Source organism: Canis lupus, chromosome 2, assembly GCF_011100685.1.
Source record: "Canis lupus familiaris isolate Mischka breed German Shepherd chromosome 2, alternate assembly UU_Cfam_GSD_1.0, whole genome shotgun sequence".
Lineage (NCBI taxonomy): Eukaryota > Metazoa > Chordata > Mammalia > Carnivora > Canidae > Canis > Canis lupus.
In genome coordinates this window covers 51,624,608-51,650,909 of record NC_049223.1, presented here as the reverse complement: position 1 = coordinate 51,650,909, position 26,302 = coordinate 51,624,608, and the positions used below count along the sequence as shown (strand labels likewise).

The window sequence follows — 26,302 nt, the reverse complement described above, 5'->3', positions numbered from 1 at the left end:
TTTTGAATTATTCTACTCGGCCTTTTTTCTTTTTTTGGTAACATCTGAAGTTTATTCCTTGATTAGCGCTCTAAGATTTTATTTAAGATTTTAAATATACATAAAAGATCTGTGATGTCGACTGCTTGAAATACCCTATGATCAAACAGGAATGCAAATTTTATCCTAGGAAAAACAATGCCTTTCTTCTACTTACCTAATTAAAATATTTAACTCAACTATCACTTGTGCTCCTGACCTCCCAATTTAAATTAGACCCACAATTACCCTCGCCTAGAACATTCTGCTCCTTTCCTTCAGAACATCTACAATCAGGATACGTTTTAAGTATTAATATAAACCCCATGAGAGCAGAGGTCATGCCTCTTCTGCTTATTTTATACTAAATGCTCAATTAGCATAATGCTCACACACATAGGAGGCATTCAATAAACACTGACAAATCAAAGAGTTAATTAATGGTTAATAAAACTATTACAAGTATAAGCACAGGGGGCGAAGGCATCAAATTCAACTGGGGGATTATTTCTCGAAGGCTTGGTTCCTATTGTTGACTGGAAGAATCAGGATTATTCTGGGCTGTCTTGAGAAGTCCAATACACCACAGCCTACTCACCTCGATGACAGCATATACACATGGTGTCACCTACAAAGAGCGATGGTGGCATTTGGCTTGGAAATTGCTTTGGAGGAAAGCTGAGAGCTACTCTGGGAGACAGAGAGGCTCAAGTGCTCTGCTCTGCCCTGAACCAGGGATTGGAGGTGGGGTGGGGGGGGGGGTGGAGGTAATGAAAAGGCCTTGGGTGTCAGAGGGTGCGGGGGAGAAGAAGTGAGAGACTACAAGTTTTGACAATTCTGTCATCAGCCCAACAGCTGGCAACTACTCAAGAGAAATCTCTGGTGACACTGAAGAGAGTTTAGATGAGGATACCAGCAGGGTCTTAACCCTTTCCCCAGAAGATTGGAAACCTGGAATCACACTGGAAGTATCCCTCATCTTCCTCACATGCAAACGGACCTTAGACTTCTGTTCCTCAACAAATGACCCAACGCAGAACAGGACAAGGGTTTGCATCTCCGCCATTCCTCTTCTGTGTGCTCAGCCAACTTGGGAAATCCATCTTTGAGCTCCTTCATGGGCTCACTGCCTTCCTCCCAAATGTGGTCCTCAGAGTGATTTGGGGCCCGTGTGTGACCCCTGCCGTGGGGGGATGCGGGACAGTCACTTCCTAAGAGACGCCTGTCAGCCAGATCGTCTATTTTCCCTCGTGTCTTGCAGGGAAAAGAAATTAAAAAGCAAAAGAACAAAACAAAAAAACAAAACAACAATAACAATAAAAAACCCACCCAGGGGATCCCTGGGTGGCTCAGCGGTATAGCGCCGCCTTCAGCCCAGGGCATGATCCTGGAGACCCGGGATCGAGTCCCACGTTGGGCTCCCTACATGGGGCCCGCTTCTCCCTCTGCCTGTGTCTCTGCCTCTCTCTCTCTGTCTCTCATGAATAAATAAATAAAATCTTAGAAAAAAAAAAAAAACAAAAACAAAACCATCCACACTGCACAAATAATTAAGTGTAAAATATATTTTTACCAATTTCACTTCCAAGCTTCCTCCACACATCAGAGGGCATTACCTTGAAAACAGCGGGGTTCCCGAGACCCGACATCCCGACGTGAACCGTGCCCAGGAACTCAAATCTAATTTCACCTTTCTTTTCCCGTGGGGCCCACCAGGGTGGGTGAGAGGCCCAAACCTGCGAGGGTTACTCTGCCTCCTGCCACGGAAGATGCTCCGTGGCGGGCAAGGGGAGGGCAGAGAACAGTCACCCTGTGGACGTGTCACTAGAGTAATTCTTCCAGAAAGAAAAGACTGCAGGGCAGAGTGGGGAGGAGCAGCAGAGCGGGGGGGGCAGGCTCCCCGGCATCCAGCTGGGGAAGCACAGAGCCTCAACACCTGCTGCCCCAAGCGATCAGCGAGGACGGCAACCCGCGTCCTTGTGACTTCGGCGCAACGGACTTGCCCCCCTCGATGGGATTTTCGAGAAAAGGCAGAAGAGAGTCCTGTCCATACGTCCTGCTCTGTGTGGAGGCGGACACAGTTGGGGAACTAAGAGCAAGCCTGTGTTCCTCTATTTCGACGTTTCCACGACGGGTCGGGAACCAGGAAGAAACTCAGGTCTGGTCCAAAACCTACAGGGACCGTCAAAGTCACGCAGGGGAGAAAAAAAAATCTATTTTCCAGGGTCCTGCTTCTTTCAGGGCAGAAACAACAATAAAGAATTCAGAGGTGAAAAGAATATTCAGAGGTGAAAATAAAATATTCTCTCGCTGACTGTCCCGGAGAGAATTTACTCACGTACTTAAATTTATGCAGCGAGTTACCAGGAGCCTCGTAAACACTGGGCCCACAATCAGGCTGTGGTCATTCGCTCTATTTACATCTCATTAGGGGGCACGAAGGTCATATCTTCGAAAGATGTCACGTGCAGCCCAGGAAAGAGGACGTGGGCATCCTGGGGGGGGGGGGTGCTTTTGAAGGGGATGGCATTTGTCCCCAGAACCATCACACATGAGCTGCTTCGAAAGGGACCACGTGCTTGGACGCATTTCCCGCCCCAGTCGCCTCTACTCTTCGTGCTCCCCATGGCCGTGCCAGGTGAGCCGTGCCAACCTGTCCCCACCCGAAGACTCTCGACGGGCCTCGAGCATCCCACGAGAAACCAACCAACTTCCATGAGACAGAGGCGACAAGGGCCATTTCCTGGGCAGCCACGGACAGTCCCCACCGATGGCACAAGCCTCAGCGCTTCCCGTGGGAAGAAGGCACGACGGCCTTCCAGGCGCTTCCAAGGCCACACGGCTCGCGGCGCCAGAGGACGGCGACAGCCGAGGAGAACATCCAGGGCCCCACATCCTTCCTTTGAAGGCCGTCGGCCACACATTTTGAATCGCCTGAAATGAAGATCAAAAGGGAACATGATTCGTTTATTTATTTATTTTCCCGGGGGCTGGCGGGGGTGGGGAGGGGCAACGAACAGAGAGAAGGTAGAATTTAGGACTAAAAAAAAATTTGAATTTAGGCAACCATCGATACTCTGAGCCCAAGATCCAGGGAGGTCAGTAATCTCCTAAGTCACAAAGCCCAGATGACACTGCGGTGGAAGCTACAGCAACAAGAAGAGGGAAAGGGTGGGGATCCCTGGGTGACTCCGCGGTGCAGCGCCTGCCTTCGGCCCAAGGAAGGGTCCCGGGATCGAGTCCTGAGTGGGGCTCCCTGCATAGAGCCTGCTTCTCCCTCTACCTCTCTCTCTCTCCATCATGAATAAATAAATAAAATCTTAAAAAAAGAAAAAAAAAGAGGTAAAGGGAGAAAAATCAAAGCCGGCCTCTCTTGCCTCACACTCCCTCCCTCCGCAGCCTCCTCGGCTCTGCCCTTCCCAGGACGCAGCTCCCCGGAGTCCTGAGCATCACCTCCCTTCTCTCCAACACGCCAGCCTGAGAGTGGCACCTGCTTCCCGGGGAGACTCCCTGAGCACCACCGCTGGCTTCCCTCTTTTCTTTTTTTTTTTCCCCCCCTCTTTTCTCAAGCTCGTGGGCAAGGCAGGAGGAAGAGGGATGGCACCTGAGGCGGGCAGGGGGAGAAGGGAGGCTGCCTTCTTTTCACACGAGTCCACCTGACGTGTAGCTATTAGCTGGACGGAAGCCTTGGAAGCTAGCTTTTTATACACACGTTGAAGAAAACTTGAAGGATTAAAAAAAAAAAATCGCCAAATACTTTCACCCGCAACCTACTGCCCAAGTTTGATGGTGCCATTGAAAAACCTGCTATATCAAAAAAAAAAAAAAAAAAACCAAAAACCAAAAACCTGCTATATCGCAGGGTAACTGATTCGATATTAACAGATAATGCAGCTAATCAGGTTCTGGACGTAGCATAGGACATAATTGCCTAATCGATAGGCCAAACATGACCTCAATTTCTCAGAGCTGGGAAGTGTTCCTGCCCCTGAGGGGCTGGCACCTGCTCCTGCCCTCCCTGGGTGGCCCAGGGGCCTTGGGGTGGGGCTTCCATGTCTGAGGAGCTGTCCCACACGAGACAGCCACAGCAGGTGCACAGACCTGAACGCTGCCTGCCTCCAGGGGCTCGGGGCTCAGGACCCGAGGGGCTCCGGATTACTCCCAGGACCACCTTCCTGAGAATAGGGGTTAAGGTGGATTCTGTGGCATGGCCTGGAAACCCACCATCGTTTACAACATAGCTTCCCTGGGGGAAAGGTGTTCGCAGGTTTTCAACAACCCATCGAGATCTGAACTGTTGAGAGAGAGCTCATTTGAAAACCCATGGCTGTTTACGGAAAAATAAAAAAAAATAAAAATAAAGCAACTGAAAATGAGGCTCACGGTCACTCAGAGGTTCTGTCTCCAAGGTTTTGCGTTTGGCTCTTGAACTCAGTGAGAACTTGAGCCGGTGATGGAGTCTCTGCGACACCAGGTCATGCTCATCTGCAAAGGGAGGTCACAACAGCATGTCTCGCCCCAGGAGGCAGTCTGCCAGCATGCCTAGCCCCAGGAGGCAGTCAGCAGACATCACCTAGGTCCTTCCCCATAGAAAAGTTATGCAGACTTTTTGGCCCTGCTGTGGCAGGGAGAACTCTAAAGGGACCTGCATCAGCCTCCACGATTACACAGTCCCCCTCCCTGTCCACTGTGACGGGCAGCCCCGTGAAGATGAGGGAACATTATCCCCGTGATACGGTTCCGAATCAGCCGGCTCTGAATGAGTCAGAAGATCATGTGTGGGTGCACCTGACCTCATGGGGTGACTCCCCTGAGAGCTGCTCTCCCACCTGCCTCGAAGATGCTGAAAGCCACCCTGAGCCTCCCACTGGGAGGAACTGAATCCTGCCAAACCTGTGAGCTGGGAAGAGAACCCAGCTGAGCCCTGTCCTGACTTCTGATCTATAGAACTGCACAATAATAAATGGGTGTTGTTTTAGGCCATTAAGTTTATGGTAATTTATTACACAGCAACGGAAAACTGAAACAGAACACAGCTATAAATTTATGTGTTTCTAGGACTCTGGGGGAAAAGAGGCATCAGAAATAACAAAGTGCACATGTATTAGAAGGATAAATGAAGACGGAGGAGAGAGACCAGAGACGTATTGTGTTAGGCACCCTGGCAGATCCTGAACAAACGTTCTCCTAGAAAGAGTTTTATTTAGAAAGAAGTTCTAGCGTCTATTATTCTAATATAAAGTTTCCATTTCAAGCCAAATTACCAACAACTTTTTTTTTTTTAAGATTTTATTTATTTATTCATGAGAGAGGCAGAGACCCATGCAGGGAGCCCGATGTGGGACTCGATATCAGGACTCTAGGATCACGCCCTGGGCCAAAGGCAGAGAGGCTCAACCACTGAGCTTCCCAAGTGTCCCCAAATTACCACCAACGTAATGAAAGAGTTTTACTCTATCATGATAGAAATGTCTTAACCAGAAAAGGATGTAATCCAAAGACGGTTTTGAGAAATTTTAAAGACCCTGAGAATGACCCAGCAGTAGGTGATTGTGACCTGTGGAGCAACTATACAAAACCAAACAGCGCTTATCCCACAGGCGATTCAGAACCAATTTTTTCTACCAGTGGAATAAGATTGAGATAAACACTGTAGTTTAGAAACAGAGGAGATGCAATCCATATGGCAATGCGGAAAGCAACTGGCTACGTCAAAAACATTCACAATAATCTATGAATTGTGCACTATTTTTAAGCGGCAAAAATCACAAAGTACCAGCACAATGTTGTAAAAATAGAAATCGCACACATAAACTCCAACAAATTTACAGGGGAAAAATGGGGAGAGGGTTACCTGTATTTTAAAAGGTCTCAACATCTAATTTAAGACTTGTAAAATTATCATCACGGGAACACTTGAGGTTCCCTGAAAACTGAGAGTGACTTTCTAGAGAAGACCAATGAATGCAAAACGCACCCCTGCTACTTCAGAATTAGTTTGAAATTTCTATCATTTATCATGCTCTAACTTTGATTCTTTAAAACAAGACAAAAAAAAAAAAAAAAGGAAAAAGAGAAAAGCACGAGCATCAGCATAGCCGTGCAACATTCTGGAATGCTACCATAGGGAAAAAGACAGAAGTTCATCCTGAAGCAAGTATTTCCCAGGGATATAATTGACAGCCTGGTATTTCAGGAGACAGAATGGAAAGAGTCAAATAAGTACTAAAAAAAAAAAATTTAAGTAGCATTACTAATGATTTTTGCTTAAAGACAAAAAACTTCAGGAAGTGAATTCACCATGCCATTCCATTGAGCCTCTTGAAATTCGCTATCTTAATTTCACATACATATATTTCAACTGTTATGCCACAGATTCCACAAACTACAGGAAAGGCACCAGCTACTTAATTATACCTAAATAACCCTTAATTTGCTAATCAGATGATGGCTATAGCAATCAATCTCTACATATAAAGTAACTTGACATGATTAATCCAAGACCAAAAACAAAGTCATGAAGAAATTTAACTGATCACAAAGTTCTAACACTCTTCTCCAATAAGCCCGAGTACTGGTGTAATTATAAGATACACACACAAACTTACGTGGAAGACAGTCCAGAACACAGAAAATTACTTTATATATTATAATATAGTAATATGAGAATAATTATATTCTCATGAAAGTAGCTTAGAATCATGTTGTGAAAGCTTTTTTTTTTACCATCATATATAATCTTCTAGTATAATTTTCGTTGTACAAATCCATATTCTCTTCCACTAAAGAAAAATAGCTTAGTAATAAAATATTTTACACATCTAGAAAACACATCTGTAATGGAGATAAAAGGTTATAACTCATGTACAAGAAAATGTACAAACATGATAATACAACCCCAGAGACATAATGGCAAACATATGAATAGATATTTCTCAGAAAAGAACATCTAAATAGCAAACTAAAGGGAAAGATAATAAAATGTTTTGTTAGTGAGAAGTGAATTAAACAAAGTCTCACTTCACACAGAAAGTAGCAAAATATAAACAGTGTCAAAATACCAATTGTTGGCAGGGATACAGAAAAATGTGCTCCTCAAACTGCTATCTAGGGGAAATACGTGCATCCTTCTCCGGGGTTCAGGTTGGGTATTTTCTATTAACCTGTCCTCCACATGTCTTCTGCTGTGTCTGATCTTCTATTTAAGCTATCCATGGAGTCCTCATTTCAGATATTGTATTTTTCAGTTATCATTTTTTCTATTTGCTGCTTCTACCTCTCCCCTCCCCCCCAAATGTCAACTTCCTGGTGAAATTTTCCAAGTTTTCTTTTTTTTTTCTAGAACATACTAGTCACATTATTTTTAAGTCCCTAAATTATTTTTTTTAAGATTTTATTTATTTATTATTGAGAGACACACAGAGAGAGAGAGAGAGAGAGAGCCCAAACGCTGAGCCACCCAGGTGCCCCAGTTCCTGGTGTATAGTAAGCATCATGTAGGTGTGTTAAACATTTATAGTAAAATGACCTCCGAATATAACTCAATGAAAAGTCTTTTTTTTTTTTTTTTGAAAAGGGTTTTTTTTTTTTTTTCTTTTCCCACCAATTTCTTAGGTAATCTTTATCTCTGAGCTCCTCTGCTGCCAGTCTTTGCTTTTAGAAAGTGGTAATACTGAAATGTTGAGGTCCTTGGTCTTACTAAAGCTCATAATCTTTAGCAATATCTTCTTTGCCACTCAGACATACTTTAAACCGTTTCTTAACTTAGTTGCTTTGACCTTGAACGCCTCTTTTACCTCTGTCCTCCTCAGTACAGCATTTGGTATCAAGTGAAAAATAAGAAAAATATGTCCTCGAAATTTTCTTTAATGAAATCTCCTCCTTCCGTTCCTCAAATCACCTTGCAAATGACAAGTTGCAATAAGCTTTCCAACACTGGAAGCAAAAGGACAAGAACCCATGGTTTTCTCCGGGAAGCATTACACAGAAAAGCAGTCCTGTTATTTTCAAACATTTTTTGTAACTTCATATTCTGTAAATCCTGGAGCACCTACTGTGCGTCAGGCACTGAGCATTTGGGTGTGAAGGCATTGGGAAGGGGCAGGGAATAGGGCACATGTACTTTCCAAGTTTCCTAATGTTCATTCAGTTTAGGATAACAAAATATTTCCCACTGGATGGGACTGGGGCCTCTGTGCACTTCCATATGTGCTCCTTCGTTTCTTACACCGCTCGACTGGCTTTTCCTCTTGAAATCTCCAGTACCTAGCAGTATCTGGTATCTAGTAGGCACAAAATAAATGCTGTCTACATGGGTTTATAATTGATAGTACATAGCAGGATAAAATTCTCTTCCCATTTTGCTAACCATTTACTCCCTCCTGCCATTACTAAATAATTCCCACCCCACTGACTGGTTATATCTCATAGGTAATAAATGTCTTATTGTCTCTTCTCTTTCTATTATACAAATTTTTTTTAACTAGGACTATACTTAATAACTGTAGAATTTATCTCCATGTTTGCCTTTATTTTTGAGACGTTTAAGTGATAAGTTCATCTATTTTTTTCTAGATAAATGTTGGAATCATATTTGGGGTTCGCCTACCACGCCACAGTTCCCTAAGTGGGATTTTAAGTGTACACCTCATTTAGAAGAGAGTCTCATCTTAAGCTATGTTTTATCCTTTTAGGAACATTCATGAATTTAATGGCCCTGGTATTTCTCTTTCTAAAGATTTTTTTTTTTTTTTTCTTACAGATCACACATGTTTCTCCTTAAGATACCTTGGAATATTTATTTATTTGAAAGTTTATTTTGAATCCAGTATAGTTAACATACAGTGTTATATTATTTGAGGCATGCATTATAGTGATTCAGCAATTCTATAGGTCACCCAACCCTTCTTCCCCTTCACCTACTTCACCCGGCCCTCCTCTCACCTCCGCTCTGGTAACCATTCATTTTGAAGTATTTTTATTTATTTATCTGTGACTAAGGTTTGTTAATAAATCATATTTTCTATTTTTTTCCACTGGTAGCAAAACTATCAGATTTTATATCTGTGGGATCTATATCCAAGCTACTTAACTCTTTTATTTACTCCAGTAGTTTTTCGATTGATTGCTTGGCTATCTAGATACAAAATTATATCGTGAACAGATGATAGTTTTTTTTTCCCTCCTATATTGTTCTTTTCCAGTATTGCCTGTTCCCAAATAAACATTATGTAATAGTCATGGTAGGTGGTTTGTTCCTGGAATGTTTCTAGGGTCCAATTAAGATAAACATAGGCTGTTAAGTGTGAAATATACTCCATGATGTCAGGAATATTACACTTAAAAGGGCATACAGCTGAATTTCTTTTAAGTTACATGGTAACTGTGTCATGTTAATACCTTCTGCATATTTGAGAGTTGCTTGCCATCCAGAAAGAGACAGTGGCTTCCAGAGATGAATAAATTGCCTGAATTTAATAGATTGTTCCCTTTTTCTTTTGGGTTTTTTTTTTTAAAGATTTTATTTATTTATTTGACAAGCACAAGCAGGTGGCGGGGCAGAGGGAGAGGATAGAAGCAGGCTCCCCACTGAGCAGGGAGCCCAACGTGGGGCTCCATCCCAGGACCTTGGGATCATGACCTGAGCCAAAAGCAGAGGCTTAACCAACTGAGCCACCCAGGTGCCCTGAATTGTTCCCTTTTCATAGGAAGAACACTGTCTTGGTTGGCTCTACAATGAGAATACTAATTTCTCTGTTCTAGTTATGGGTTTAGAGGAGTTGGGGCAAGGACCCACACCATACTATCAGTTGAGCATCCAGGAAGGCTGTCCCAAAGATTGAAGTTAGAATTTAGGGATTTAGGGACGCCTGGGTGGCTCAGTGGTTGAGCGTCTGCCTTTGGCCCAGGGCATGATCCTGGAGTCCCGGGATCGAGTCCCACTTTGGGCTCCCTGCATGGAGCCTGCTTCTCCCTCTGCCTATGTCTCTGCCTCTCTCTGTGTCTCTCCTGAATAAATAAAATCTTAAAAAATACAGACACACACACACACACACAGGGAACTGCTCAAGTGTTTCTAAAAATATTGTTTCATTTAATTTTTACAATAACCCATGATTCAGGTGTCATTATGACTAAGTAATTTGACCAAGATTATGCAGCTATTTAGTGGCAAAGCCAGATTTAAATTCAGGCGTTAAAAGTAATTTCCCATTGATGTAATTCATTCCAAATGCATGGTCGGCAAACTAACACTTTTGAAATCCTTTTAAGATGGGAATACCAGAACGTTCAGAAATTAAGGGAGGGGTCTAAGCAGTAATGAAGAGCCGAGTTTGAGTTCTCTATCAGTTAAAAGCTGTGAAACTCTGGACAAGTTAAATAACATTTCCATGCTTTCGTTGTCACATCAGCTAAATGAAGACAAGACAAGATAGCCTTGGAATTAAGGACTGGTGGGGAAATGTCTCCGGAGGAGCACTTGGCAACGAGGGAAGCCAAAGCTCTGAACAAATGGCAGCAAATGCAGCTCCAGCCTCGCTAGCTTTGAGCATCATGCTTTGAGTTGGCAAAGCTCACCACGGGGTCTCCCAGGACAGAGAGGGAAGAAAGGATAGAACTGGAAAGATGGCTCTGAGAATTTGGTGGGGTCGAGGTACAGAAGATTGGAAAAGGGCACAAGGGCAGATTCAGTGGGCAGCCAAACCTTGTTTGCAAGGTTACAATACAGCTAGCCTCCATGGGCACCTTGGAAGATGCTACTTCCTCTTACAAAAGAATTAAACAATAATAAAAGTAATCACCTTCTACAGGCAAACACCACACTGGGTAGTATCCAAATCGAATGACTACACTGAGAAATGAGGAAGCCTCTTCTCAGTCCTTTGTCTACTCTGCAGGTACAATGAATCTAAAAACAAACAAACAAACAAAAAAAAACAAAAACAAAAACAAAAAAAACATGATATGTTGAATCCCTTTCTTTTAGTACTACCAGCACCACTAGGAGTCGGAAAAAATTTACTGGAGCCCAGCATGTTCCAAGCACCATGCAGGGCATTTGTGAAACATTTTCCCACTGAATCTTCATAATGGTCTCATTTCTGTCACCCTCATTGTAGCAGAGGCAAAGTAACACGGCTAAAGGGTAGGAGAATTGGGCTAGAAGACAATGTTATCTCCTGGCAAAAAGCATATGATTTTAGCTACAGTAGCTACTACATTCAGATGCAGAGGTTTGGGGGAAGCATCTTCAAAGGAAATATCGAATAACTACAGGGCACCTTGTTTCCACTCACTGAACCACATCTCCACCCAGTGCAGAGGTCATCATCACCTCCTACCTCATTAACATGTGGGTTGTTGATCCTCTTCCCCACCCCTGCCCTTGGATCCTTCCTTTGTTGCAAAGTTCACTTACTTGCAGTAGGTAATAAAGCCAAAGGCAAAGGCTAGATTTTATCTATGAGACAACCAGGGTCAAATACAAAACAACAACAACACACACACAAAAAAAAAAAACCCCACAAAGCTCAGGTGCAAATAATTATTTCAGTAAAAAACAGGAAGATAAGAATTAATTGAACCCAGGCTCACCCATTTCAAGTCTAACTATGAAGCCAACCTCCTTAACAACTGAAGTTGCATCCATTAACACACTAGAATTAATCTGCATCAGTTTTGGCCCTTCACATACATTCTATGCCACTGTTCCTCAAACTGGAGTCTAAAAATGATTCGTAAGGAGATGAACGCCTAATATGTTCTAAAAATTTGTGTGGGCATTTCATTGTGAGTCTTAAAAACATATGAACTCTGTAAGAACTCCCCTTTAAATTCAGACTGTCCCATGATTTTAGTGCCATGTTCCCATGTGTCGTTAATGATTGAGTTGGCCAAGTATTACTATTTCAGTTTTCCTGAGCTAATGAGGAAAAAAAACAAAAAAACAAAAAACCAACCACCAGAGGATTAAGTACACAAGTAAGGTGAGGGCCAAACGCTATTACAGAGCGCTAAGGAACCATTACTAAATGCTTTTTGTCAGAAGGGTGACAACAGACTGAGCTCCGTACTGTGTATGATAAACACGCCAGCTCAAAAAACAAAGTCAGCAGGTGGTGTACCAGTCAACAACCTATTCATCCTGAGGATGATTCCATGTTAGCCAAGTATCAGCATTAATACATAATATTACATGAATATTATTATGTTAAGTGTTACTCTGGGCAGTTTTTGTTGTGTTTGTTGTAGTTGCTGTCGCACAAGTGTTGAACATGAGTTTATATCTGCCTTTTTTCTTTAAAGTATCATTAAAATAAACATATTTACATAACATGGTAGCCGTGAAAACATTTCTTTTTCAAGGAAGCTTACACATCATTTAAATTAAAGGAACATCTCTAAAGGCAAGGTCTCAAACTACAGTTGATTCTTGAACACCACAGGTTTGAATGGTATAGGGTCACTTATACACAGAATTTTCCGGATAAATAGAGTACAGTACTGTAAAGGTATTTTCCTTATGATTTTCTTGACAGTTTTTTCTCCAGTTCACTTTAAGAACAGAGTCCAGAATAAATATAACATACAAATTATAGGTTAATCTATCGTTCATGTGCTGGGAAATGTTTCTGGTCAATGGTAGACGATTAGCGGTTGGTTCTTGGGGTGTCGTAAGTTCTAAGTGGGTTTGTGACTGCCTGGTGTTCAGGGCCCCTAACTTCTGTGTTGTTCAAAGGTCAACCACACATTAGTTTGGGAACCTGAAATCAATCAGCAGTCTGTCACACGCTGCCAACCTGCTGCTGTGTACTCCACATGGAACAAGTACGAGGCAAAGCATTTTACCACAAGAAGCTCAGAGTTTAGTTAGAAAATATCCCTATGAGAGGAAAACAATATTAGTCTCACCTTCTGGCAGCCAAGGAGGCTTTTGAGAATCACATGAAAACTATAGAAAACACACACATGTTCCTACGCAATGTCAGGGATTCCAAAAGGTTGTCAGGTTTCCAGGATGAAAACACTTAAACATTAGAAAATAAGTATAGTTTAGAGGAGGTGAATTATTTTTTTTAATTAATAAGGGACTTGCAACCAGGAAAGAGAAGAGTAGGGCCTCCAAATTGAAAACAGCTCAATCAGTAAAGGAAGCAGGAACAACTGAGGTCTGGTTGGGAAAATTTTGCTCAAATAAAGGTACACACAATTCGAGATCTCATGACCTCATTTTCAAAGGGTCAAATTAAAAAAACACTTCTTCATTACTGACATATTCTTACTTATCTGAACAAATGGCAAAGATTTTTGCCATCTCTTATCAGAGATTTTTCTACATAAGAGGCGCATGGAAGTACAAGACAGGCAGAGACAGTTATCAGAAATAGGAGTACTCAGTTTACTCCAGTGTGAGATATGGGCACAATTTATGGATGGTTCTTCGTGGTAACAGACGATACTAAACTTGAGATAAGCAAAAGTCACATTAGGCTTTACAAAACTGAAGAATCTCTGGCTTCCTGGTATCTACAAATTTCAAAATATGACTCCTGTTTAGATGAAAATGAAAAGATACATCCATCCAATTAGACATACTAATGAAGAGTTAGGTTTACAGGTTGCAAAAGCACCACTAGGTAATATTTCAAAAACCCCAACAGAGCATTTTGTTGGAATTTATTTTAGCCAAGTGCAAACTGTGAATCAATGAAAGGATTTAATTGCTAAATTTCATGGTGTGTCATAGAGAAAAATATCAAATTTCATTCTACCAAAGATTAATAGAAAAATCATAATAAAAACTGCAAATTATTTACATAGCTTAAGTAGATATCAGAGATGGCAGACATGCTCTGAGGAACAGAAGTAATCATCGACCCATGACCCATACACAGCTAATTACCAACCAATGTGGAACAACCTTCATCGTCTATTCAGTTTATAATGTAACCCTCACATCAAGGTTTTGTCATTTCTGGTCTTAATAAGAACTAGTCATGCAGGGAATTTAATTCAAAGGGCAAGTACAATTTTAACACATGTTTACTTCATCTCCCTTTTTTCCCCCTCCACTTTTTCCTTTTTATTTTCAGAGGAAAGCAAATCATGTTAATTCCCGAAATACATAACCTACGAGGGTGGCCTGGAGTTCTCTCGTCACCTCCACTTCTGAAATCAAACTATCCAGCTATAAGAAAATAATAAAACCAAAGTCTTCTACAGAAAGGGTACCTTAAGAATTTGCTGTGTGAGTGAGCAAACCACAGGTTGAACTGAAGTAAGACATTCATTTGTAGGCTTGGATCCCTCTTTCCAAGTCCAAGAATTCCTAATGAAAAGGCCAAGCTCATCGAAAACTGACAAAGTTTTGCCATTTTTTCCTAGGAAAGGTGGAAGAGATCTTTTCCTGATCAACACTGCTTAGCTATTCATCTCCAGAAACCTCTCAAATAATCCAAACTGAATTTTGACAAACTTAACTATCAAACAGCCCTCTTGGTTAACATTTTATGTAGAGCAATTCAGAAGGGACAGTTAATGGAAGGCAGTCCATATTTTATATTTCTTACCAGCCAGGTGATCTTTTGAAGACAGCATCCATATCATCACCACCGCTGAAAAAAGAACGCTGGATACTAACCTATTTTTATAGTATTTCCATACTTTCCCGAAGATAACATGGCTTTATGGCTCCTTACATGCACAGTTGGCCCTTGAACAACACAGATTTGAAGTGTATGGTTCTGCTTATATGTGGATTTTTTAAAAATATAAAAACAGTACCATACTGTCAAATGTATTTTCTCTACCTTATGATTTTCCTATTAACAGCTTCTTTTCCCTACCTCACTTTACTGTAGTAATACAGTATATAATACACATACCACATATGTGTTAGTCCATTGTTTATATTATGGATAAGGCTTCTCATCAACAGTAGGCTGTTAGTAAGTCAAGTTTTGGGGGAGTCAAAATTTATACGTGTATTTGTGACTGCATAGGAAGTCAGCACCCCTAGATACCCTGCATTGTTTAAGGGTCAATTGTACTTTAAAAACTGGTGAGAGGGCAGCCTGGGTGGCTCAGCGGTTTAGCGCTGCCTTCGGCCTGGAGTATGATCCTGAAGACCCGGGATCGAGTTCCACGTCGGGCTCCCTGCATGGAGCCTACTTCTCCCTCTGCCTGTGTCTCTCATGAATAAGTAAATAAAATCTTAAAAAAAAAAAAAAAAAAAAGAAAGAAAAAAACTGGTGAGACGTGCCTGGGTGGCTCAGTCAATTAGGTGTCCCACTCTTGATCTTGCCTCAGGTCATGATCTCAGGGTCGTGCAATCAAGCTCTACATGGGGCTCCATGCTCAGCAGAGAGTCTGTTTAAAATTCTCTGTCTCCCTTTCCCCCTCCCCTTAGCTTGCAAGCATAAGCATGATCGGTCTCTCTAATAAATAAATAAATCTTAAAAAAAAAAAAAAAGTGGTGATATATCATCAGGTGTCAGTATTCCCATACTGGTTAGAATTTCAGTGAGAAACTGAGTCCTGCATTTGAGAAACTGAATGCTGCCCCCTTTTAAATAGTATCTTTATACATCCCTTCCTGGCAGCAACGTTGCCTTCACTATAGTCTATTTTGGTGACAGAGGCCAGGGATAGATAGTATGGATACATAAAATACAGTTTCTGAAGTTTCTAGATTGCTGCAGATCAACAACTAGAAATTAACAAATGAAAACCAAAAGAATGTCATACCCAATCTTTTTTTTATGTTCAACTGCTAACCATTGTAACTTCATCAGGAACAGGTTAAGAAAACTGTGTGAGTCAGAGTTAGTTAGGCGCCGTTTACCAACCTTTCTACTCCCCACTCTTCCAATCAATCAATCAGTCAACCACGGAAAGAATACATTTACCCCAAACCAGGGCAGAAATTCCTCCCCTATCATAAGGAAGCAGGACTCTGGTAAGTACCAACAAGGTAGATACACCAGTGATAAAGTCAACAGCTTGAGGGGAAAATAGGGTAATAAGGAGATGAGGTTAGGAGAGAATTTTTAGACACTCTGGTAAATGTATGAAACTTCTTAAAAATAAGGGAAAACGTGCTCAGTGAGAAAATATGTGGCTTAAGCAAAGCAGGGAATCCAGTGTTGGTGTGGCAGCTACCAAATTGTCTGACTCAAGTGACTTCTGCCTCTCAGTTCAACCCTCAATGGTAGGTAGTCTATCCTCATGGTCACCTCAGGGACCAGTATGGGTGCAGGAGCTCTAGCCAACATGAATGCATGCCACACTGCAAGGACAAAGCAAAAGAAAAATGATTCCCACAAACTATCTATCTCTTGAGCAGCTTTAATTTGGATCTCATTGGCCAAAATGTAACGCCGTGCGTGACTCTAGCTGTGATATAAGAAGGCTGAGCACATTACCACCGTGACAAAAATCAGAGTTTTATCAGGAAACCAAAATGGAATCATGGATATGGCATCCACACAGCTGGATGTCCCTGCCAGTTCTAACTCTGGGCATGAGCCATGTCTCAAAGGAATCCTCGAAGCACGTGAAGGCCCAGGTACCACTGCCAAGGATGGTAGTCTCTGAGTAGGGAAGAGCACATTTGCTCTGAGTGTCTCTTTGCATCTTCCCCAAGCACCCTGACCGAGGTCGGGGGGCGGGTGTTGAGAGCCGCCAGGGCCTCCAGTCCTGGCCAGATCTGTGACCCCAGCTCATCTCAACAACATATAAGGCAGCGCTTCCAAAGGTCTATCTTTAAAGTTAATACACCAAATCACAATTCTCAGAGAAACAATGTTATAAATAGTGGCAGGTCTCTGGGCTTATTCGCAAGGATCACTTCACGGGTAATGCAGAAGGAGGATTCATGTGCCATCATCTCAAGGGGAATTGACTGGACTTCGATAGATTACCCTAATGAGGTATATGGAAGAGCAGGGATAAAAAGAAAAAGAAAGAGCAAAGATCAACTCATATTTCTTGCTGGCTTGGCTCTCTGACAAGTGCCCTTTCATTGCCCCCTCCCGAACAAGAAGCTGGTCTCACTCCTGCATTTTTCCATATGGGGAATATCAGGAAGAAGGAAGGGAACATTGCCCAGGTTACAACAAGCTCAAGCAGGACAATATCTACTAGTGGATGGAATCTATATTCCACATTTGAGCAGGGGGAAGGAGAGTGGAGGGACTTTTCGAAGTGAACTGTGTCCCTCAAAAGATGCTTAGTCCTAACCCTCAGTACCTGTGAATGTGACCTCATCTGGAAATAGCATCTCTGCAGACCTCATCTGGAAATAGCATCTCTGCAGATGAGCATTAGGGTGGGCCCTAACCCAGTCCCTACGTCCCCACGAAAGGGGAAGACTTGGACACAGAAAGAGTCATGCACACAGAGGAAATGCCAGGTCAGGATGAAGGCAGAGATCAAGGTGATGCATCTGCAAGCCAGGGACTGCCAGAGTGCCAGCAAACCACTGGGATCTGGGAGAAAGACCTGGAACAGATTCTCCTTCATAGACTTCAGAAGGAACCAACCCTGTGGAACCCTTCATCTCAGACTTCTAGCCTCTGAAACTGTGAGACAAGACGTTTTTATTGTTTAAGCCACCAAGTTTGTTTGTGGCACTTTGTTGTGGCAGCCCTAGCACATTAATCCATGGGGTGACTGGATCACATCCACCCACCTCCATGAGTCTGGCTCAAAGCTCCCTTTCTCTCAAGTGTCCACACCTCAAGCTACTTCTCAAGGCCCACCATTTCCCATCACTGGTATAATTAAGGCCCCAGCCTGCATGTTTCAAGGCGTCGTTCAGGAACATTCGCCAAGCCAGAGTGAGGATGAGGGGAAGCCACAGGACGTCCACCCTAGAAAGGATCATGACCATGTGACCAAGACCATGAGAAGTCAGACACAGCTCAGCTGGATATCTATGTTTCGAAGTCTGCATGTGATAGCACTATACCCATAGGTGGCTGCCAAAGGTCTTGTGCACAAATAGACATATCTGAGTCAAAGAAAAATAATAGTAAATGACTATGCATAAGAGGCACTGTAATCGCTCACTTCTCATGCCTCAACAGGTTCAAATGTGGAAATGTATTCTCTTGGTCAATATCTCTTAAATGTATTTCTCTGCTTCTATGATCTCCCCCCTCCTCTCTCTCTCTCTTCTTCTCCCTCTCTCCTAGTCTTTTTGCTGCAGGATGTAGCTAGAAGACACTGGAAATGGCAGATGCTGAAAAAACTGGTAAAGAAAGCTGAACTTTTTAATAAATAGAAGTGAACTGGAGGAAGTCTCACTTCTATGTGCATCCACTCTCCATCTTTCACTGTTTTTAATAAAAAATGTAAGAAGGGAAAAGCATAACGACCACCTACCTGTCTATCAACAACTATTCAACCTGATACGTCAAAAATAAACACTGTTGAAAGCCCTGCTCCCACTTCATGATCTTGGTTTCCCACATTCCCCCAAGAGGTAAGCACCACCATGAATTTGGTCTTCATTATTCTCAAACATGTCTTTACACTTTTTCTACCAAAACAACCCACCTAAAATGATGGTGCTTTTTGGCCACAGACCCATTGGTTACCCTTTTTCTCCTAACTCTATCTCTTCCCTTTCTCTCTCTCATCTATCAAAAGAATAATTATCAGATAAATGTATTCAAAAGCATGGAAGTAATAACTACAAAAGCCTACTTTATTTCTATCAACTAATATCTATTTTATTTACCTGTGTTACTTGTTCCCTCCACCTGTAAATCTGCGACACAGGAAAATCAAGCTAGAACAATGGGGAATACACTCTGAATAGTTATCTATTTCTGGCACTCGATTCAGATTGGTAAAAGGAAATGTACATCACCTATGCTTAAAATTCTCCAGGCGTCCCTTGCACTTCTTTATATAGAGGACTAGAAAAACATCAATTGGCAACTAAATCCATCACTTTTACTTGTTTTCATAAAAGACTTAAGTGCAAAAAATGAAATAACATTGCAGAAGGCACAAATACATTAAGTTGACAAGCCAAAGTCTACCATCATATTTGGAGCATATTGCATTCTTTTTTAAAAAAAATTACCTGTTTGAGAGAGACTGGGTGATGGGAGTGCACAAGCATGAGTGAGGGAAGGGGCAGAAGGATAAGCAGACTTCCCACTTAACACAGAGCCTGACACGGGCCTAGATCCCACGACCCTATGGTCAAGACCTCTGCTGAAGTCAGACACCTAACCGACTGAGCCACCCAGGCACCCCGAAGAGCTCATGACATTTTTATTAGAAGTTGGAACAACTTAATGTAGGAATTCAGTAATTTCCTCAGTCAACTAACTAGTGGGTTAGTCAATGAGAGTGGGAAGCAGTAGGGGGAATATGGGAATTAGAAACACACACAAGAGTATTATACAAATATTTGTGGAACAACTGTTACATGCCAGGCAGGGTTCTAGGCACAGAAGATATATCAGGGACCCCAACCTCCTAGGTCTGGGGAGCCTGCATTCCAGCAGGAAAGCATGTACCAAGGAACACTAACAATACATCCTGAGCATCTTGGGGGAAACACTCCCTGACCGACCAATCACTCCACAAACTACAACTTGGCTAAGAATGGCTGCAGTGCCGGTTTTGGGTGGAAATCTTAAAAAGCCCCAAGTGTGAGAGCAACACCAAAGAAGCCTATTCTATCCCCTAAATGAATTTATCATATCTTTATTGACTACCAGAACCTATTAAAATGTGTTGTGAGGAGTGATTTTCTGCACACAAAAGGAAAAGCTTCCTTGAACCTAAATAGAGATTGTCAACAGCTGTAGAAAAAAAAAAAAAAAAAGTTGACATTCTGAGTTTTCTAAAATTGCTGATAATAAGGAGATGCTTCAGTGCCCTAAACAAGTATACATGACCATTAGAAACAGTCCAGCAATCCACTCTCCTAGCTGTTTCTGTTCCAAGGCACAGCCAAAGTGGATAAGCCGAGTACTCAGCTCACATAGGACTGGTCAGTTCCAGAAAGTACTTCCCAGCTGGAAAGAAAATGCACACCAAAAAAATCAATCATCATCAAATAATGAGGAGTTTAAAAACAGCCTGGAGAGAAATACACAAAGATGCTTTCAGGGACTATCTTTACATGGTGAGATTATGGATGAACACCTTTTATTCTTTATACTTCTCTGTTTTTCTACAATGGAAATAATGAGGAAGAATGAGAAATGCTTTATGATCTGAGAATTTTCACAGTAAAATAAAATGCTACTCCACTGCTTAAATGCTAGGAGACTCTAACAATGTAGATACCTCAAGGAAAAATTATTTAATGCATCAAGAGACACCAGTGAAAGCCATATTCTTTGCTTTTTAAACTATCTTTTCTTTAAGTGGTAAGATAAGGGGTAATTTCGAATGCATTTTCCTCCAGGCTGTATTCTCTAGTTTTACAACGGTCACCTAATGCGACCGATACAAGTCTTAAGTTATGTTCTACAAAGAACAACTGGCTGTAACTTATTAAGATACTATAAATTATACATTATTACTCAAAAAAATTGACAATAGGAAAACACACGCATCAGTTTATGTCACCAAAACAATACTTGGAAACGCCTCCAGGTTTGAACTATTTCCCACTCTACAAAGACCCACCGGGGTTTAGAGAGATTTACACACACAAACCCTTCATAAATTAGCTAGTTCAGTGGAACACTGGTCCCCAATCTGCCACCATCACTGCTCCATCAGGACATCAGTGGCAAGTCTGATGAGTCGGTGACAGGAGGCAGCAGCGGGGAGAAAATGGGATGGGGAGGTCTGGTGTTCAAGCCTCTATCATATAACATGCATCGCAGGATGGAAGTGTTTTCTGATGATGGATAAACAACTGAGCTCAGGGCCAGCTACCTCTTTTACGACAGGGTTTTAAAGCTCGTCTCCCAGCTTGCTTCTGCTCTGAACCCCATTTCCAATGATTGGATGGTGGCCTAGGAGGCCAGAGAACAATCTGCAACATCTCTGAATACCTCTACCTCCAAGGCCAGATTCCATCAGTCTTCCGCCAAACAACCTGAAATATATGACCGGGCTCTTAGGTTAAGGTCAGGGCTAAGGCTTTACAAACGCGAGCAGAAGGATTTCTATGTGGGCGGCAACAACAACAAAAGCCAGAGCTCTGGCAGCCTCAACCGAGTCACTCAGAAGCAGGGTGGCAGGGACCCCCAGGCATGAGGCATGAGCCCTTCAGGGGGATGCAGATTTAGGCTAAAGTACTAACAAGCCCAAAATGCGAGGATGACCTGAAGTATGTGCCCTGCAACCTCGCCAAGTACCTAGGACCCTCAAAGCCCTGGCCCGTCCCGTTTCTTTTTGGAGGTAGGCCTCCCAATGGCTGGCTAGAGACATTTTTTTGCAGCCTTCATTTTTAAGGCTCCTGCTGCCGACACCTGTCTCAATTGTCATTGGCTGACCCCTAAAGATGGGAGTGAGATTCCCCAATATTAACGTATCCCGAGAGAACAATTCTTCCTGCCAGGCTCACATTGGGTACGAAAGCCTTCAACTACCTGGCATTTCTTTTAATCAGTTATACTGCTTTGGGGCTCATTTTACAAAGCCATCTGGCTTTGCAAACATCAATGCAAGGGCTATGAAAAACCCCATTTTTTTACTGTGGCCCTGCAATGGGGAGCAATCTACTTCAAAGTATGTTAAGCTGCAAGGGTTCTGGTGTAGAAATAGCTTGCCAAGATGCTTCATTGTTCAGACATCCAAGGAGCCTGGCCCTCTAGAAGATAAAAGGATTCTTCTGAAAGCATCGTGTAAAGGAAAATATTTGGTCAGTCACAGGGTCCCTACAAATGTGATCTTATGCTCCATGGCTGGGTGTCTAAGAAGATGAAAATGAAGGGGCCTTACAGATCTGGCGGGGACCCGGTCAGATAAATTAAAGGTTTGGGGACATGTGCTATCCTAAATTGAAGAACGCTGAGGTGCCCTCCCTTCCTGGGAATATTCTACTCATTCTTACAACACATTTCATACCTCAGGATGGCATTAAGGAAAAATGCTTTGATTTTTTTTCCTACTACTGAATACAATTGCAATTATATATATATATTTTTCAACTGCAATTATATTTAAAATATCTTTACATTCTATTGCTCTGAGAGGTTCACTTTTGAAGTTTTCTATTCATCCATTTCAATAGCCCTACTCTCCTTTCTAGAGACTGCAAGCTGGCCTTTGAAAAATCCAATAGTAGGAGAAGGTACCAATGGTGGTGGTGGTTTTTTTTTCCCCCTGTGTAAATAGCTATTTCATTCACTAGAATTTGAATAGTGACAGAAATGACAACAGAAAACTCAAGGAGACTGACATTTTGACATTTCGATGTACAAAAATATTGCGAGGATTAATGACTAGGGGTCAAATTTAACGTGTCATTTAAAAAAAAATGCCCTTTGACATAACCTAGAAGTTAAAGGCAGCTGGCAGTGCACATCTCTGGCTCACATGAGGTTTCCCCAAGGAAGCAGCTATTTCTCTTCAAGGCATAGAGAGGAAGGGTCTTGACTACTGACCCAGCGGCTTGACCCGAATAAATGGAGCAGCCTCAGCGGCCCGACAGCCGGACAGCAGAAACGGCACATGTTCATGCCACAATCACAGCCAATTTATAATTGCTGCAATCAGTCCAGGGACAGGGTGAGATCTCACTCCTAGAGACAGGAATCTTCTCTGATGATACTACACCTTGCTGCCAACAGACCTGATTAAAATCAAAGCGATATGGAAGTCTCACACTTACACCGGATCTGTTGCATCAATATTTTCTTCCACCTGCCATGTGTAGAAGCTTTAACATATTCTAGCAGCAGATGAAAGCAAAATAAAGATGAAAGCCTGGTAATACTCTACTTTGAGGCAATTTAGGACCAGGCCACACACACGAAGGTGATTTTCAGTGAGGGTTAACATCTTCGCAAGGATAAGAGAATGGCATTAAATTACGACAAAGTGAAGTTACGTTTCACCTTGATCATTTGGAAGCGACCTTTACAAATCTTAAACTGAAAATCTGCATAAAATATTTACCTTGATTCAGCTGTAATTGCTAGCTGAAGATTTTTTTTTTCGTTATTTAAAAGTACAGTATCATGTAAAGTTGTTTTGCTTCAGTTTGATCTAGATTCTGAATGCCTATTAGTTAACGTGGGTTCTGGTTTACCTCCTATCTCAGGACGGCCAGGAACGACAGACAGCCTCTAGCCTCCAGGAAAATCGCTTTGAACCCCAATACCTGCAATGTTTTGGAGGTATGCCATTATTTTTTGGTCAGCACAGGCATATCATCACCTGCTTTGTATCTTTATGTAAAGTGCAGAGATTCAACATCACCCTAGCTGACTCATTTAAATCAACACAGATGATGATTTCCATCCAATGTCACAGATCTTGAACATGTGGTTGGTACAGTGTAGGAACTGCAGTTTTTCTGGCTTCAAGAACAGAAAAACTGTTTATCACCTATCGTCACTCCAACCCCTGACCACAGATGGCTGTTTATGTTTGTTGTTTATGTTGTTCACTTATGATGGCTGTTGATGCTCGTTTGACAAGAACGGAGAGGTTCTCTATCCTATTTTAGACAAATTTTCCAGCGTCTCTAGGATTATGCAGGCCTGGAGCAAACTGAAGTCTTAAATATTTGACTTATTTTTTTTTAAGGATTCTTTTATTATTAACCTTATCATACCCTTATTTACTATTTTTTTACTGTTATTTTCCGTTTCTGCAATAGCCTACAAATGTCGAAGAACAATTTCATTTCAAAATTGACAATGGAGAATTCACATACATGATTGCACTAAAATATCATTAGAGTATATTTGAAAATTTGTGTTTATCAACCGCCAATGCTGGTCTTGATTAAAACCTGAGTACAGGAAACAGAATCTGAGTTGATCGAAATACAGCTTATTTGAGAACACCAGGACCACGATACACCTTTTATTCAGCACAGTTGATATCATGTGTTACCTATGACAGAACATGATCTGATGCTCTTGGCTTTTGGGAGGCTCGACTTGTTCAATGGCTTCTAAGTACTCTGTCATTTAAATTTCCACTATGGGGCTGCAGAGAACGTTCCTTCCTTTTCATTCATCGGACGTTAACAGCTCAACCTCCGCACACTGTTGAAAGTATCCTTGATCTTGAGCACAAAACAGAAACAAACCAACAAAGCCATTCTGAAACCAACAAAATTTTCCCTACCCTGATCATGGCATCTAGTTATGTTCCTGAAAGAGTCTCGCTGACCTTTACAGAAAGTAATAGTAAAGGCCAGAATCGGGGTACATGGAGTCTCTGTAGGATGGTACTGGATCTATGGGCTGGATGGAAGCCGGGAGCTAACTGCTCATTACCTTCTTGAGAACAGAAGAGAAAATTCTACTTGGCTATGATTTAATGAAGATTCAAAGTTCACACAGACGGTTTAAATTTAACTCTAACTAAACTAAGTCCTTTTTTTGGTCTCGGTGTGAATAATTTAAATGAATTCCCTCTCTCTTTTCTAAATTACCATCTTTAATATTCATACACATGCCGAAATTTGCCATACCAATTCATTTATTTGAATAATAACACCATTAAAAGTACAAGGAATCTCATTTTTAAAAAGACCTAATTGTATTTTCTCCAAGTATTTCATTCAATAATAATCATAATGTATTAATTATTTTATCATTTCATTTTTGGTTAACAAAACTAAAGGCTTTTTCCTAGTTAACCAAGTAAACATGGGTGGAACCTACATGGGGATGTCCTTTTGCTTTCAGAAGCAAAATACAGACCTTGTGTGTATTTGTATATGTATTAATCTGTAAGACAACATTAGTATCATTCTTAATCACATCCAGTTTTAGTGTTTAGCTATAATCTTACAAATCCCATTCAAAAAACACAAAATTCGTGTTTTAATATTATAAGCAAAGTTTCCAAAAAGCAACTGAGAATATCAGTGAACATAATTAAGTTATTATCATATTAGCATAAAGTTAAGAATCATGAAAACCATGTAAAATATTAGATAAATTTTATCCAAAATTTTAGGTATGACAATTTCTTTTGTCAAGATTAAGTTTTAGAAGAATGGAATCATAAGAGATCACAAAAAACATGGTTTTGCACATCTACAGTTCTTTGTTTACATTATTTATATACCCATCAACCAATCCAAATATGAGTGCACTTTATAGTTTAGTACATAAACAGAAATACAGAGTATTATAAGGTCATAGTCACTGAGAGCATTAATCACTGTAGCTTTAATGCAATAATCGAATTTTTGGATAGATTTCAACATATCACACCCGTAATCCCCATTTCTCCATTTTGTGGTAACTGTACAATTATCACAGAGATAAAGTAAAATCATATATAAAGAATCAAAAGTCACAGAGATAAGGCCTCAGTTTATCAATAAATATTTTCCAATTAGTAACATCAAATAAAGAGATCCCCAACCTGAGAATTATTAATTTTTAAATTCTATTTATCACATAGTTCTATTACCTTTTATATTCAAAACATTTAAGATAACACTCCCCAACTTTAAGGTTTAAATTTATCTTAACCAGAATATGAAAAAAAAAATGGCTAAAAACAATGTAAAGTATGAGAAAGAGCAGTGAAGGACAACTTACCAGACATTATCACTCACTAGCCATTGCATTCAAAAGAGAATGGTGTTGGCACAGAAATAGATAGGGATCAGAATAGAGTGTCCAGAAATAGATCCAAATATATATGGCATCTTTATAATGTGACAAGAGTAACATATCAATCCCATGACAGAGGTTCTTATAATAACTAGAAACTAATAAAGACAGAATCCTACCTCATATCATGTACAAAACTTAAAATTGCAGTAAGATTTGAAGGTTTTAAAAACTGGGGAGAAAATATAAGAGAATATTTATATGACCTTGAGATGGATGCGCCACCCTGAGCGAAACAGATTATCTTAGAAGCAATAAAGAAAAAGACACATTTGATTAAACAATAATTAACAATTTTCATGTGGCAAAAGACATCACACACAGAGCAAAGAACAGTAAAGATACATTTGTATACATATAACCAAGAATTAACATTTCTAAAACACAGTAACTCCAAGACGATATAAAAGAAAAACACTACCAAGCAGGAAAATGGGGGGTGGACGTGAATATGCAGTGAAGAAGAGAGAAGTTCATGTGAATAATAA

The 26,302-nt window shown here is 41.2% G+C and overlaps 1 protein-coding gene across 1 annotated transcript in view; it reads right to left on the bottom strand.

Moving 5' to 3' along the window:
- MAST4 (microtubule associated serine/threonine kinase family member 4) overlaps nt 1-26,302 on the bottom strand; it is a 538,573-nt gene that overhangs the window by 220,250 nt on the left and 292,021 nt on the right.